Source organism: Chamaea fasciata, unplaced genomic scaffold (assembly GCF_029207755.1).
Source record: "Chamaea fasciata isolate MVZ Bird 193981 ecotype frontalis unplaced genomic scaffold, bChaFas1.0.hap1 SCAF_354, whole genome shotgun sequence".
NCBI lineage: Eukaryota > Metazoa > Chordata > Aves > Passeriformes > Sylviidae > Chamaea > Chamaea fasciata.
The window spans coordinates 5001-17634 of NW_027094439.1; the positions used below are offsets into that span (position 1 = coordinate 5001).

The 12634-nt window shown below is 47.1% G+C and overlaps 4 long non-coding RNA genes across 5 annotated transcripts in view; all 4 read right to left on the reverse strand.

Annotated features, from left to right (window-relative positions):
• Positions 1-4277: 4277 nt before the first annotated feature.
• On the reverse strand, positions 4278-4970 carry LOC136305309 (uncharacterized). The gene is made up of 3 exons (XR_010725241.1): positions 4926-4970; positions 4800-4840; positions 4278-4715 (listed from the first exon to the last, which is right to left on the reverse strand). It is a non-coding gene; the product is annotated as an uncharacterized lncRNA (long non-coding RNA).
• A 1063-nt stretch (positions 4971-6033) lies between these two features.
• LOC136305308 (uncharacterized) lies at positions 6034-7298 on the reverse strand. The gene is made up of 4 exons (XR_010725240.1): positions 7157-7298; positions 6932-7068; positions 6753-6832; positions 6034-6675 (listed from the first exon to the last, which is right to left on the reverse strand). It is a non-coding gene; the product is annotated as an uncharacterized lncRNA (long non-coding RNA).
• Positions 7299-8531: 1233 nt separating this feature from the next.
• LOC136305304 (uncharacterized) lies at positions 8532-9837 on the reverse strand. The gene is made up of 9 exons (XR_010725233.1): positions 9773-9837; positions 9653-9694; positions 9508-9552; positions 9372-9413; positions 9228-9276; positions 9096-9137; positions 8871-9005; positions 8684-8763; positions 8532-8607 (listed from the first exon to the last, which is right to left on the reverse strand). It is a non-coding gene; the product is annotated as an uncharacterized lncRNA (long non-coding RNA).
• Positions 9838-10215: 378 nt separating this feature from the next.
• Positions 10216-12634, reverse strand: part of LOC136305302 (uncharacterized) — a 47913-nt gene continuing 45494 nt past the window's right edge. Inside the window, exons 1-3 of one of the 2 annotated variants that reach the window (XR_010725230.1) lie at positions 11678-11691; positions 11337-11465; positions 10216-10951 (exon numbers count right to left, since the gene is read on the reverse strand). This is a non-coding gene — a long non-coding RNA (uncharacterized lncRNA). Of the gene's footprint in view, positions 10952-11336; positions 11466-11677; positions 11692-12634 lie in introns of those variants that run through there. The other variant, XR_010725231.1, reaches the window with a different exon arrangement.

Sequence of the window (12634 nt, forward strand, 5' to 3'; positions counted from 1 at the left end):
AAAAAGACAAAGACAGAGAGAAATAGACAAAGACAAAGAGAAATAGAGACAGAGAGAAATAGACAAAGACAGAGAGAAATAGAGACAGAGAGAAATAGACAAAGACAGAGAAATAGAGACAGAGAGAAAATGACAGAGACAGAGAGAAAATGACAGAGACAGAGAGAAATAGAGACAGAGAAAATGACAGAGACAGAGAGAAATAGAGACAGAGAAAAATAGACAAAGACAGAGAAATAGAGACAGAGAAAATGACAGAGACAGAGAGAAATAGAGACAGAGAAAAATAGACAAAGACAGAGAAATAGAGACAGAGAAAATGACAGAGACAGAGAGAAATAGAGACAGAGAGAAATAGACAAAGACAGAGAAATAGAGACACAGAAATAGAGACAGAGAAAAATAGACAAAGACAGAGAAATAGAGACAGAGAGAAAATGACAGAGACAGAGAGAAATAGACAAAGAGAGAAATAGAGACAGAGAGAAATAGAGACAGAGAGAAATAGAGACAGAGAGAAATAGAGACAGAGAGAAATAGAGACAGAGAGAAATAGAGACAGAGAGAAATAGACAAAGAGAGAAATAGAGACAGAGAGAAATAGAGACAGAGAGAAATAGACAAAGACAGAGAGAAATAGACAGAGAGAGAAAAAGACAAAGACAGAGAGAAATAGACAAAGACAAAGAGAAATAGAGACAGAGAGAAATAGACAAAGACAGAGAGAAATAGAGACAGAGAGAAATAGACAAAGACAGAGAAATAGAGACAGAGAGAAAATGACAGAGACAGAGAGAAAATGACAGAGACAGAGAGAAATAGAGACAGAGAAAATGACAGAGACAGAGAGAAATAGAGACAGAGAAAAATAGACAAAGACAGAGAAATAGAGACAGAGAAAATGACAGAGACAGAGAGAAATAGAGACAGAGAAAAATAGACAAAGACAGAGAAATAGAGACAGAGAAAATGACAGAGACAGAGAGAAATAGAGACAGAGAGAAATAGACAAAGACAGAGAAATAGAGACACAGAAATAGAGACAGAGAAAAATAGACAAAGACAGAGAAATAGAGACAGAGAGAAAATGACAGAGACAGAGAGAAATAGAGACAGAGAGAAATAGAGACAGAGAGAAATAGAGACAGAGAGAAATAGAGACAGAGAGAAATAGAGACAGAGAGAAATAGAGACAGAGAGAAATAGAGACAGAGAGAAATAGAGACAGAGAGAGAAAAAGACAAAGACAGAGAGAAATAGACAAAGACAGAAATAGACAAAGACAGAGAGAAATAGAGACAGAGAGAAATAGAGACAGAGAGAAATAGAGACAGAGAGAAATAGAGACAGAGAGAAATAGACAAAGAGAGAAATAGAGACAGAGAAATAGAGACAGAGAAATAGAGACAGAGAAAAATAGACAAAGACAGAGAAATAGAGACAGAGAAAATGACAGAGACAGAGAGAAATAGACAAAGACAGAGAAATAGACAAAGACAGAGAAATAGACAAAGACAGAGAAATAGACAAAGACAGAGAAATAGACAAAGACAGAGAAATAGAGACAGAGAGAAAATGACAGAGACAGAGAGAAATAGACAAAGAGAGAAATACAGACAGACAAAAAGACAAAGACAGAGAGAAATAGAGATGGAGAGAAAATGACAGAAACAGAGAGAAATAGAGAAAGAGAAAAACACAAAGAGAGAAATTGTCTATTTCTCTCTGTCTTTGTCTAAGACAGAAAAAGACAAAGACAGAGAGAAATAGAGAAATAGACAAAGACAGAGAAATAGAAAGAAACAGAGAAAAACACAGAGAAACAGACAAAGAGAGAGAAATAGACAGAGCCAGAGAGAAATAGACAGAGAGAAAGAGAAAGGAAGTGAAATAGAGAGTGAAATAGACACAAAGACATACAGAGAAACAGGGTTAGAGAAAAATAGAAATCAAAAGAGAAAAACAGAGAAACAGCATGAGAGAGAAAGAGTGAAACAGTTAGAGTGAAAGCAAAAGACACACTGAAACAGACTGAAAGCAAAACAGACAGAAAAAGAGAGTTAAAGAGAAAGAGAAACAGAAAAACATCTAGAAATAGAATAACAGAGAAAAATTAAGAGTTAAGAGAGAAAGAAGCAGAATTAGACAGAAAAGGAAATAGCATGAAGGTGTAGAGAGGAAAATAGACTTACCTTGAGGTAGGAAATAGAATAAATGACTCTGACACCAAATAAACACAGGAGCCAAATGGGGGAGAGGGGGGCACGGGGTATCTTTATTGGGGGGGCAGGGGGGCATCTTTATTAGGGTATATTCAGCTTTTATTGCATGAATGGGTTTCTTTACACTTTAGTAAACATACAGAAACAACAGATACAAATGCAAATACAGATACAGTCCATAGGCACACCTATAAAATTACAATTTACATACAGAGCAATACATTGAAATACAGCAGCAAATGCCAATACAGAACAATACAAGGCAATACAAGCCAAATGACTATTAACACAATAGAACCATTTTTCAAAATCTGAAACACTCATTATATCTTGTTTTATTGTTACAGGAAACCCAAAACAAAAGCAGCACACATAAAACATAACAATCGTCCACCGCACACACCTTCTTCAGCATGCGCACCGTGCACCCTCTCTCGCCTCTCAATCCCCTACAGTCAGCACACACTCACAACGCTCCTCGGGAACGTGGTTCCCGGGAGCCCTGAAAAAATCAGCCTGCCTGACGAAAACCCCGGTCCCTAGGCCGTCGGCACCCAAACTTTGGCGATGAACGTCGCCTCACAGACCGGCCGGGACCGAGGAAAAAAAAACCCAGCCGGGGGGAAAAAAAAAAAAACCCCCCCGGCTGGGGATTTTTTATTCTAAGTTTAAAATGTGTTGAAAAACCTGGAAGGCAAAAGTCACACACACAAGGTTAGAACCAGTCAACATGCACACAAACCCACCCTCTCTCACCTCTCAATCCCCTACCATCAGCACACACTCGCACCGCTCCTCGGGAACGTGGTTCCCGGGAGCCCTGAAAAAATCAGCCTGCCTGACGAAAACCCCGGTCCCTAGGCCGTCGGCGCCCAAACTTTGGCGATGAACGTCGCCTCGCAGACCGGCCGGGACCGAGGAAAAAAAAAACCCAGCCGGGGGGAAAAAAAAAAAAAACCCCCCGGCTGGGGATTTTTTATTCTAAATTTAAAATGTGTTGAAAAACCTGGAAGGCAAAAGTCACACACACAAGGTTAGAACCAGTCAGCACACACACTCGCACAGGCAAACCCAAGCAGACAGACAAGTCTCAGACATACACAGTCACTCTTCAGCTTACCCAGTAGATTCCAAGAGACTCCGTAGCATCAGCAACCACAGAGAGACTAATCCTGCCCGGAGACCTGCAAGACAACGACAGGTGGTCAACAAGTGGTTACCTGACAGCTAGGCATCATCCCCCCTCAGGGCCCATACCTTCTCTACCCAAAACTCCACAGAAAAAAGATGAACTGCAAAGCCCTACAACTCTTCTACCTAACTGTGACTGTGCCAGGGCAGGGCAGCTCAAGCATAAGTCATACAGTCGGATACAGCAACATCATGACTTAGAGTGCAATACAAACACAGTCACTTTCAATACAATACAAGCACAGTGACTTTGAGTGCAATACAAGCACAGTGACTTTGAGTGCAATACAAACAGTCACTTGCAACGCAAACAGAGTCACTGGCAGTGCAATGCAAACAGAGTCACTTGCAATACAAACAGAGTCACTGGCAGTGCAATACAGAGTCACTGGCAATGCAATACAAACAGAGTCACTGGCAATGCAATACAAACAGAGTCACTGGCAATACAATACAATACAGAGTCACTTGCAATACAATACAATACAGAGTCACTTGCAATACAATACAGAGTCACTTGCAATACAATACAATACAGAGTCACTTGCAATGCAATACAATACAGAGTCACTTGCAATGCAATACAATACAGAGTCACTGGCAATGCAATACAATACAGAGTCACTGGCAATGCAATACAATACAGAGTCACTGGCAATGCAATACAAACAGAATCACTGGCAATGCAATACAAACAGAGTCACTGGCAATGCAAAACAAACATAGTCACTTGCAATACAAAACAAACATAGTCACTTGCAATACAAAACAAACATAGTCACTTGCAATACAAAACAAACATAGTCACTTGCAAGTCAATACAAACATAGTCACTTGCAAGTCAATACAAACAAAACTGCTCACTAGACTAAGTGCCTAAGCTGTTAAGAGGACGCTCCAGAACCTCGGGAAGCCGAGTGAAGAAAGCGATGACTGCCGGGTGACCGTGGCGATGCCTCCGGACGAAAGGCAACCTCGTCGGGTGAAAACGTCCACTAAGCCGCCGAGACTCAAAGACTGCTGACGACGCAAAACACGCTAGAATGCTGAACTGCCCTGCCCGGCAAATGCTCCGGCGAGACCGAGGGGAAACCCTCTCCCATTACTTCAGAGGGACCCATCCCACTAGGGCCCTCTCTTCTAAGCTAATGTGAAATTGCCTCCCACTTCCAAAGTTCTTTCCCCTGCACCCAAACACAAGCCCCAACACTTATCTTTTGGAAGACGAGCGGACAAAATCCATCCTCCGAGGACTTCGGCACTGCCGTATCCAAACTTAGGCTCCGCACCTCCTCTCAATACCTAAGACAACAAAGTACAAACTGTGAAAATTGTGTGACAGGAAACTAATCCCCAGGCTTTCCAAGCACCTCTGCCCCAACTCACCTCAGATACTGATTTGGCTCCACAGTCTACCCAGAGGGTACCTGCAAAAGGAAAAGGTACACATTTAGCATGCTGCTACACACCCCATGCCTATGGATCACCCCTAATGCCTAAAAGCCAACTTACCCGCTTGCCCCTAATCCTTGGCATGTGTAGGACAGTAGCAGCACCTGCAAAGACACAAAGAAAACAGCAGGCTGAGTCACTGAGAAAACACAATCACCACAATCTAACAGAACTCAGTAATACATAAAGCTCAAGCTGATACCCACCAAGCCACTGGCATCCAGGACCAGGAAATCTGGCAAGTGAACCACCTAAAATGAAAGTAAATTAAACAGTGGATGTTAGAGTTACACCAGAAATTGAGACCTGAGCAATGACAGCAGCTTCCATCCACCAGTCAATGCTCACCTAGGCAGCTGGTCCTGGACTGCCAAGATCCCGCTTTACCTCCTAAAAATAAAAACAAAAAACAAGGCTGTAGCAGAGTCACAATGTACATCCCCCTGGCAAAACCAAACTGGGACTGACTTAAACTCACACCCACCTGGCCGCTGCCAGCCTGAGCCACGACAACCTCACAAGCAGACCACCTGAAATAAAACAAAAATCAACAGTGGATGGTTAGACTTGAGCCAGAAATGGAGAGCAGAGCAACAACAACAGCTGCTGTCCACCAGTGAATGCTCACCTGGCCCGCTTCTCCTGGACTGGCAATATCCTGCATAAGCTCCTAAAAACAAAGACAAAGGTCAGGGCTGTATCAGAGCCACATTTACACCTCCCCTGCAAAGACCGACTCAGACTGACCTTCTCGGGGGAACCGACGCCACCCATAGGGGCTGCTCTGCCACAGGGTTATTCCATCTGCATCTGAAAGAAAGTTAGGACAAGAGTCAAAGGGCTGCAGGATAACTTGACAGCTCCACACATCTTGGGTCAATCTACAGATCCCACCTAGAAGCCAATGCACCCTGCACTTCAAATTTGTCCTATTACCCCGACACCCAGCTGTACGGCAGGGCAGAGCAGCTACGGGCCAAATACACACCCACACCCGTGACACAAGACGCAACAAACAAAGGGACACGACAGGGAAAGAAAACTCTCGATGAGAGGAATGACCCTGAGGACCGAGAGAACTCGGGAGCAGATGACCGAGGTAAGCTGAAAGGAGAGCTGACCGGGCTCAGAGAAACCTGCAGGAAAAAAGATGCTAAGGGGATGACTTATCCCAAGAACCGCAAAGATGGACGCTCGAGAATGCTCCGGTCACACTCTGCTACCTAGCTATGCATTCTTACAAGTCCTAATCCACCGGAATGGATGCTGGTGGTGCTCGGCTGTCAGTACAGCTCAGAACAAGACCTGGAAAGACATTGGACTGGATGCTTCTGAAGAGAGATACGATGCCCATGCCTGCCCGAGCTCCCGAGTCGATGGTCCGAGGGCATCGGCACCTGGCCGAGGAACTGAGAGTCCTAAGAGGCTAAGAGGGATGCCAGGGTTTTTGGTAGGCCCCTTGAAGGGCTAAGGCAAAAGACATGAAACAAAGAGTGCGCAACAAACGAGGGACATGACAAGCACCGGGACTGCTCTGCCCTGCACGCCTCGCCATGGAGATCAAAAGGGAGACTTTCCCTGTAGGAAGCCTAAGGGGCCGCTTCCTGGACAACCCCAGCTCCAAACCCAACTGAAAAACCACTCCCGGTTGAAAGCCGACCCGGCCCCCCACTTTCGTCCCCTCCGTGGCTCGGAGCCCTCCACTTATCTCTCAGACATCTGGAGATGCAGAGTCCAGGCAGGTGAAAAGGAAGGCTGGCTCTCCCTCAGGGAAATTCCTGCTAACACCAGGCTGCTCTCTCTTAGTCAGCTGCAATAAAGAAAAGCAAACATCACTGTGTGATCTTAGCAGCACAGCGCCCAAACCCCAACAATTCTGCTACTCACCATCTCTTGAGAACACCCAGGCCCTCAAGCCCGCTGCCTCGGCCGTGCTTGGAGAGTCATGCCATCGTCCTGGGGTAGGCCTGGATTAAGAACACACAAGGGATTTGACAGTGCTGAAACTTGACAGGACCCTCTCTCCTCCCTGCCTCCCCAACTCCTCAGCTGTTATCAAAGCCTACCTGGAAAGCAGCTTCAAACAGAGAAATTGAGGCTTGATCACACAGTCCTGTAATGCTTCTGAACGGCTCACAAAAAAAGGTGCCCAAGTTCATGATCTCATGGCAGAGGGTACTTCAGCAGAAGAAGAGTGGACCACCTAAAACACAATAATACAAGCTTAGAGGTGCACCAGAAATTGAGACCTGAGCGATTACAGCCACTTCCATCCACCAGTCAATGCTCACCTAGGCAGCTGGTCCTGGACTGCCAAGATCCCGCTTTACCTCCTAAAAATAAAAACAAAAAACAAGGCTGTAACATACTCACAATGTACACCCCCCCGGCAAAACCAAACTGGGACTGACTTAAACTCACACCCACCTGGCCACTGCCAGCCTGAACCACGACAACCTCACAAGCAGACCACCTGAAATAAAACAAAAATCAACAGTGGATGGTTAGACTTGAGCCAGAAATGGAGAGCGGAGCAACAACAACAGCTGCTGTCCACCAGTGAATGCTCACCTGGCCCGCTTCTCCTGGACTGGCAATATCCTGCATAAGCTCCTAAAAACAAAGACAAAGGTCAGGGCTGTATCAGAGCCACCATTTACACCTCCCCTGCAAAGACCGACTCAGACTGACCTTCTCGGGGGAACCGATGACACCCACAGGGGCTGCTCTGCCACAGGGTTAATCCATCTGCATCTGAAAGAAAGTTAGGACAAGAGTCAAAGGGCTGCAGGATAACTTGACAGCTCCACACATCTTGGGTCAATCTACAGATCCCACCTAGAAGCCAATGCACCCTGCATTTCAAATTTGTCCTATTACCCCTACACCCAGCTGTGCGGCAGGGCAGAGCAGCTCCGGGCCAAATACACACCCACACCCGTGACACAAGACGCAACAAACAAAGGGACACGACAGGGAAAGAAAACTCTCGATGAGAGGAATGACCCTGAGGACCGAGAGAACTCGGGAGCAGATGACCGAGGTAAGCTGAAAGGAGAGCTGACCGGGCTCAGAGAAACCTGCAGGAAAAAAGATGCTAAGGGGATGAATTATCCCAAGAACCGCAAAGATGGACGCTCGAGAATGCTCCGGTCACACTCTGCTACCTAGCTTTGCATTCTTACAAGTCCTAATCCACCGGAATGGATGCTGGTGGTGCTCGGCTGTCAGTACAGCTCAGAACAAGACCTAGAAAGACATTAGACTGGATGCTTCTGAAGAGAGATACGATGCCCATGCCTGCCCGAGCTCCCGAGTCGATGGTCCGAGGGCATCGGCACCTGGCCGAGGAACTGAGAGTCCTAAGAGGCTAAGAGGGATGCCAGGGTTTTTGGTAGGCCCCTTGAAGGGCTAAGGCAAAAGACATGAAACAAAGAGTGCGCAACAAACGAGGGACATGACAAGCACCGGGACTGCTCTGCCCTGCACGCCTCGCCATGGAGATCAAAAGGGAGACTTTCCCTGTAGGAAGCCTAAGGGGCCGCTTCTTGGATGGCCCCGTCTCCAAACCCCCGCCTGGTGGAAAGCCAACCCGGCCCCCCGCTTTCATCCCCTCCGTGGCTCGGAGCCCTCCACTTATCTCTCAGACATCTGGAGATGCAGAATCCTGGCAGGTGAAAAGGAAGGCCGGCTGTCCGTCAGGGAAATTCCTCCTAACACCAGGTTGCTCTCTCTTAGTCAGCTGCAATAAAGAAAAGCAAACATCACTGTGTGGTCTTACACTGCATCGCCCAAAACCCAACAATTCTGCTACCCACCGCCTCTTGAGAACGCCCGGGTGCTCGGGCCCGCTGCCTCGGCCGTGCTTGGAGGGTGATGGCATCGTCAGGGCGTAGGTCTGGATTAAGAGCAGACAAGGGATTTGACATTGCTGATACTTGAGAGGACCCTCGCTCCTCCTCTCCTCCCTGCCTCCCCGACTCCTCGGCCGTTATCAAAGACTACCTGGAAAGCAGCTTCAAACGGAGAAATCGAGGCTTGATCACACAGTCCTGTAATGCTTCTGAAGGGCTCCAAAGAGAGGGACCCGGTCCATCACCACATTGGAGAAGGGACTTCAGCATAATGACAGCAGACTGCCTAAAACAGACAAAAATACAACCTTGGAGTTGCACCAGATATTGAGACCTGAGTGATAACAGCTGCTTCCATCCACCGGACAATGCTCACCTGGGCCGCTTCACCTGGACTGCCAATATCCCTCTTTACCTCCTAAAAAAAAAGACAAAAAACAACGCTGTAACACAGTCATCATTTACACTGCCCCAGCAAAGGCAAACTGGGACTGACTTAAGCACACACCCTCTTGGCTGCTGGTACCCACGACCGGGACATTTCACAAGCGGGCCAGCTAAAAATAAGAAAACAAACAGCAGATATTAGATTTTCACCAGAAACTGAGACCTGAGCAACAGCAACCGGTTCTGTCCGCAGATCAATGCTCACCTTGCACGCTTCACCTTCACCGCCAACATCCTGCTTTACCTCCTAAAAATAGAGACAAAGAAACAGGCAGTAACAAGGGCACCAATTACACTGCCCCTGCAAAGACAAACTGCAACTGACATAAGCTGACACCTACCTGGCCGCTGGAATCCACAAACAGGACATCTCAAAACCAGACCACCTGAAAAAAAAAAAAAAACCCAACAGTGGATGGTGAGAGTTGCACCAGAAATTGACACCGGAGAAATAACAACTGCTTCTGTTCACCGGTCCATGCTCACCTTGCCCGCTTCTTCTGGACTGCCAATATCCTGCATTAGCTCCTAAAAACAAAGACAAAGGTCAGGGCTGTAACAGAGCCACCATTTACCCCTCCCCTGCAAAGACCGACTCGGACTGACCTTCTCGGGAGAACCGACTCCACCGATAGGGGCTGCTCTGCCACAGGTTTAATCAGTCTGCATCTGAAAGAAAGTTAGGACAAAAGTCAAAGGGCTGCAGGATAACTTGACAGCTCCACACATCTTGGTCAGTCTACAGATCACACCTAGAAGCCAATGCACCCTGCACTTCAAATTTGTCCTATTACCCCTACACCCAGCTGTGCTACAGGGCAGGGCAGAGCAGCGCTGGGCCAAATACACACCCACACCCGTGACACAAGACACAACAAACAAAGGGACGCGACAGGGAAAGAAAAAATCTCGAAGAGAGGAATGACCCTGAGGACCGAGAGAACTCGGGAGGAGATGATCGAGGTAAGCTGAAACGAGAGCTGACCGGGCTCAGAGAAACCTGCAGGAAAAAAGATGCTAAGGGGATGAATTATCCCAAGAACCGCAAAGATGGACGCTCGAGAATGCTCCGGTCAGAATCCTCTCCCTAGCTTTGCATCCTTACAAGTCCTAATCCACCGGAATGGATCGTGGTGGTGCTTGGCTGTCAGTACAGCTCAGAACAAGACCTGAAAAGACAGTAAACTGGATGCTTCTGAAAATAAATACGATTCCCATGCTGGCCTGAGCTCCCGAGTCGATGGTTTGATGGTATCGGCGCCTGGCCGAGGAACTGAGGGACCGGAGATGCTAAAAATGATGCCGGGATTTTGATGGCCCCTTGAAAAGCCAGAGAAAATGACATGAAATACAAGACACTCAAAAGACACAGAGTGCACAACAGACAACTGACAGGACATGCACCAGGACTGGACTGCCCTGCACCACAGCATTGGGATCAAAATTAAGGCTTCCCCTTGACAGCTAACGGGATCGCTGAGTGGGGCTGGACGACGCTGCGCGCCGGACCGCACGATGCGGACGGGGACCGTTCTGCCTTGCGTGCCCCGTAGTTGCTATTGAAGTATAGCCGTTCCCTTCGGCTGTCCTAAGTGGCCCCTTAAGGGACACCCCTGCCCCTCTGGTAGCTGTTAAACCGGACCCATAAATTTCTGACACCCCTGTCGTCCTATCTCGAGGCCGTGGCCCCTGACTTATCTTTGAGATGACCGGTAAGGTGAATCCACGTTGGACTGGAAATAAGTCTGTCTCAGAAGGCCCTCCGATCGCCGATTAGCCTCTTAGCTATGAAAAAGAAAAATGAAAATCGATGCACGAATTTAGCGGCGCGTGCGCCGAATCCCGAGGGGGCGGCCGCTCGCCCTCGCCTAAGCGTGCCCAGGACCTCGAGTCTGTGGCTTCGTCCCGCATCTAAGCCTAGGGCTGTTACAATGTCCGGTACCTGAGTTAGCAGGGGGCAAAACTGTAGGGCAGGTCTGTGAGCAAAACTTAGGTGCTCACATTTACGTATCTTAGGTGCTCTTCTGTGCTATAAGACGCATAAATGCAGCTGCTATTACTTGCAAAAAAGCCTTGGGGGAGGCCCTCAAATGCAGGTCGTTCCTCATTTTGCTGCCTTCAAAACCTGCTAACTCTCAACCGGGTACCCTGAACGTAGTCCTCGCCTTACCGATCGGAAGCCTGGATCTCGGTCGTTGCCTCTGACGTGTACAGTGGCCCTTTTGAGGTGACAAATCTTCTGAAAGAATCTGGAAGATCGTGCTGGATGTGACCTATAACTTCAGGAGTACTGCTCCTCCTAAAAGAAAATGAGAACAAACCCAGAAATTACAAAAGCGCCTTTCCTCCCCTGAATGTGCAAACAAAACCCCTGAACTTAAATACTCCCTGTATTTGATAGCATCTTCTTTGTAGTGTCCTCAAAGCTCCTGTTATTTGTAGGTGCCCAAAAACACCTAACAAAAATAAGCTAATAGAGCCTCTTCGCTGAAATGAGAGGAGAGCTCTTACCCTGGCTGATTCCCAGGAGGGAATGAAGCCCCTTGGCAAAAGCTGGGGTTAATATACCCCTGATTGGGCCCGCCCCTCGTTCCCAGAATGCCCGGGAAAAGGGAGGAGGCAACTCCCACGGGGTATAAAAGCTCTCGAAGGAGCTGCAGCTGTTTGGCTCCTCTGACTCAAATGCAAGGTAAGTACAGGGCTCGATAGAGAAAAAAACTCCTTGGGGTAATAATGCTATTTTTCTGTTTTGGCTGTAATGACTTCAGGCTAGAGGACAAAAATAAAACTTAGCGTTTTAGTAACATAGCAAGATAGTAATTTGGGTAATTTGCTGTTGACGGGGGTAATTATTCCTGGGTGACTGCAATTAGTATTCCACAAGTGACTAAGTAGGATGACAAAGAACAGTAAGATTATGAATGGTGTAAGGCTCATTAGCACCTCTAAGTAAGTATATCAATGTATTAATTACAAAGGAGAAAAAGAATAAACTCCCAGGTGGTGTTAAGCTTATATATACGCCTGGATTGCTCCCGTCTGAGATAGGTGTTACCGGGGTACCCGTTCGAGTGCAACTGAAGTCCAATTTTAAATCCTTAAAATGCTGAAAAAGGCACGGGTTCCTTCAATTTAAAATTAGCATATGGGCAGTTACCTCTGCTTAAACTGTGACGTGGAAAATAAATGGCTTGTGCCCCTTAACTTAATCTCCTAAAATTTTTGGAAAAGAGGAGTTTCCTTCAGTTTAAGTCTCTCCAGGGAGGAGAAAAAAGGGGAGTGTTCCCTAAAATTCAAGCCCTTAAAAAGCAGAGACAGCTAGGCCCCTCTGAACTAGCACCTCCCCACAGGGGTGTGCCCAGGAAACCCTCTGAAGACAGGGGGCATTGTGGGATGAGGTCGAGAAAGGTCCCGCAGATTGTTCGTTCCCCTGCGTGACCCTTCGTCTGCCTGTGAAACGCTGGGGTG